General features: G+C 35.7%; 1 pseudogene; it reads right to left on the bottom strand.

Moving 5' to 3' along the window:
- Positions 1–2,409: 2,409 nt before the first annotated feature.
- Positions 2,410–3,287, bottom strand: LOC147486125 (pyridoxal 5'-phosphate synthase-like subunit PDX1.2; annotated as a pseudogene).
- Between the last annotated feature and the right edge of the window lie 758 nt (positions 3,288–4,045).

Below are 4,045 nucleotides of genomic sequence, written 5' to 3'. Positions count from 1 at the left end.
TGGCTTTTTTAATAGAAGTTGTAAGTTATTATGAACAAAACCAAAACAAAGAATTCAACTTCCTTAAATACGAGTATAAAAAAACTATGGGACCTGAATCAAAAGAAACCAAAAAGGCTGAGGGCCACTAATCCTCATTCCACTAGTTTTATTGCAAAAGGGTTCACATCATCCAACTGAATCTCCATATAGATATAGTAATAAACACATGCTGATCCCTATGAAATGTTTCACAAGTACAATTACCAGCAACAGCCTTTTGCATTTTAATAAAGCAATTTATCTGGTAATATATCTAATTGTTCTAGTATAATAATGGTGGCTCAAGAGAAAGGTGGTTGTCATATTTAACCTATATAGGACGAGATGTTGTTTTCCCTTGCTGTGTCTCTAGTTTCTCTTCCACTTGCAATAAATAATAAGGCAGTTCATAAGCACTAGATCATCTCTAGTGAACCTTAAGTATTATGTAGCTTCAATTAATGTAGCTAATATAATTATTGAGTAATATAGGTAGATAAAAGGTATTATAACCTAGCGTATCAGTATAATATGTTACTTGATTAGAGTAGCAGACTATCCAGTATAATTTGACATCCAAGGGCTAAGAGGTGAATTTTGTCCTTCAAAACCTTAACAGTTACCAGTTGCAACCTTAGGGGATAAGACTATCAAGAATCTTAACTTCCTCAGCTAAATATTAAGAAGTTCCTACCATCTTACTATTAAAGTAACGAGTAAAAAACGCAGACAAGAAGAGAGAGATACTTGTTTAAGCTTGTCAGAAGCAGAAGTACAAGTAAATCCGAATACATGACAGTGCAAAAGAAAGAAAAATAGAAGAGAACTTACTTCTTCCATTTCCTTTTTCTGTGATGCCTTTGAATCTGATCTCCATGCAATATAAAGCAGCCTCAACCCAAAAAATGCATAAAGAACTGTAGTGTAAACCAAGGTAAGATAAATAAGTAAATAACAGATAATATATTCAGTGAAGATGGGTACACATGCCAACAGCCATAGGCTACCTATCCTGTGTCAAGAAAGACTAAGGCAATTATTTGAGCATTATAGTTACATTGATGTACTTGCACTATTAGAAACATGTAAATCTAAAGTACTCAACTTGGGAAGGTTTCCCGTAAAACAAGAGTGGGGTGTGGATGATCAGGCATACCATTTCCTTAAAACTGATGGGTATTACACACCACGCACCGTAATTTGAACTAAACTTGTCCAAAGTGTCATTACATACTAGACTGGAGTTTCACGTGGTGTTTTATAGAAACATATTGCATACATTTACATCCCATACACAATTATGTAGTAAGAGAACGATGTATGCATGGTACAGAGTAAACACATATCTTGGTTGATTTACAGCATTAATCGACTAACATAAGTTTACAAGATGATAATCTAAATTAGTTTACATAATATACAGTAGAAGCATTACCCAGTACAAGTACTAAAACACGTCTACTGAATGAGAAATTTGTGAACCAATGAGTAAAAGAAACTCCAACAACAAGAAGCTTAAAATGACATGGAATTTTAATCAGAGTAAGCCTATAGAGAAAATTTATTTTTAGTATAAAGATAAATTGTTACCTGTAGCAGCACTATTTGTGTGTTTCCTTGATATCAAATTTGGCACAATTCTACCAAGTCCAGTGGATAGTACCTTTTTCACAAGAACAAAAAGTTTAAACGTGAAATTCTCTCAAATCAGTGGAAGGAATCCTAGACCACAAAAATCTTACCATCATCACAACTAATGTGGAAAGGGCACCATATAGTACGATTGACTTGGGATGGCGCATTGCCATCAGTGCCGCAATTATAAATGTCTCATCTCCAATCTAGCATTAAATAAAATATATATCAGGGCAAGCTATAAAACAGCCTAAATGTGATGGAGGCTTGTCATCTCCTCTAAATCTTTTCCACAGTTGTGAATTAAAACATAGTGAGAAAGAAAGTAATAAGGGCAGAATTGTGAGTAAAAAGAAATGGGAACCTGAATGAGATTAAGCGAAGTTGACTCTCCGCCGTAATAGTCATTTCTATCCATGTACAGGACTTGATTTATTATGAAATACAAGAGATTAGGCATTACAGAGATGGAAATATATTTTACAACATAAGAAGAAGAAGTATAGGGAAGTAAATATGAAAGTGTTTTATTTACATAAAGAAAGAAAGAAAGGAATTTTTTGATGGATCAGACTAATAGGATTTGTGAAAAGCAGCTAGGTACAAATATGAATACTAGGCACAGTTGTATTTGATATAATAATCATAATGAAGATGACAAAACAAGTTTACTATCACAAATGACATAACAATGAAGTAGACATAATACCTCTTCTCTTAATCAACAAATTCAAGCACACTCAATTGCTCTGATCAGTCAACACCTTCACTTCCAGATTGTTCACCTCTGTCTTCATTCAAGTTCAACCTCTCCATTGAATCAACCAGCCCACAACTAGTCTCAGCCAAAACATGTGCATCATTGTAATGCATCACAGCACGAACTATAGCTCGAACACGCTTACAAGGATCAAACCACTCAAATACTTCAGAACCTAAGAACACTCCATCACAACCCAATTGCATCATCAATGCCGCATCGGCAGGGGTAGCTATCCCCCCAGCTGCAAATAGCACAATAGGTGTCTCCCCATTTGCTTAGTCTGCACAACTAGATCATAAGGTGCAGAAATCCTCTTAGCAAATGCGAAAAGTTCATCATCATCCATGTAATTAAGATTTATGTCCCCCATCACTGACCTCACATTCCGAACCATCTCGACAATGTTGCCCATCCTAGAAACCTCCCCTTGAATTCTAATCAAAACAACCCCTTCTCTTACTCTACTTAACGTTTCTCCAAGCTCGCGACACCCACTAACAAAGGGTACTCTAAACATATGCTTGTTAATATAATTCTCTTCATCTTAACATGGAAGAACTTCACTCTCATCAATATACTCAACACCAATTACTTCAAGAATCTGAGCTTCAACGAAATGCCCAACTTGGGCTTTCGCCATTACAGGAACTAAAACTACCCTCTTTATTTCCTTAATAAGAGTCGGAAGAAATAAAACTTCCGATCCGGGATTCGACGAAAGATAAATGATTGAAAGTTATAGATCGGTAACGAGAACAGAGATGTAATAAATAATATTCACCTTGAGGCCGTCAACAGAGAGAAGACCGCTGAGGATGCATTCTTTGAGATCTGTCCCCAAAACAATCACATCGTACTCTTCATCCATGGTTTTTTATTTTGATTGATTAATTGAGGGTTTTTTTCTCAATCAATCGGCTTTTTCGGCTGCTGCTCTTGCGATAAAATAATAAATAGAGTCTAAAGAGAGGGAGAGCGAGAGGGAGGAGACTGGATAGTGTAGCGGCGGTAAGAGAGGGGAGAGATAAAGTTATGTTTTATATTTCAATTTGTAACGCTTCTCAAATGATTTTTAAGCGTTAGCAATTAATTCCTAAAATTCACCGAAATAAAGTAACGCTTTACAACATTGCTAATGCTTATATAGCGTTGACAATTTGCTAACGGTAAATAACCATTGCAAAGCAAAATAGGTGCATGTTGTAAATATCCTATTATGGTGTAGTGCCCGTCACTAACTAAATGACACATGGGAGGGAAATGACTCAGGACTATAGATGTCCAGAATAAGACGAGAGCCATCGGATCAGTTCTATGAATAAATGATCTCGTGTTTATCACGAGTGTTTAGTAAACATGTGTCAGGCACGTGACTAACCGCCTCTAAGCATAACAGTTCTCCAAGTTATTAGGAACTGATATGGACAGTTCCTAAACATAAGGAAACTGAAGAGGGCGATATTTGATGATAAGGAAGGAATCATAATGACATATCTTAAGAGTTACCTTTTAGATATAATATTCCCATATACGATGGGATATTATGATTAACAAGGAAACCTACCTCTAATAAGATATGGTATAGATTTATACTTCCATAAGGAGAGGATTCCTAATAGGAAGGTA

Source organism: Coptis chinensis, chromosome 7, assembly GCF_015680905.1.
Source record: "Coptis chinensis isolate HL-2020 chromosome 7, ASM1568090v1, whole genome shotgun sequence".
NCBI lineage: Eukaryota > Viridiplantae > Streptophyta > Magnoliopsida > Ranunculales > Ranunculaceae > Coptis > Coptis chinensis.
This window is presented reverse-complemented; position numbering and strand designations above follow the sequence as displayed.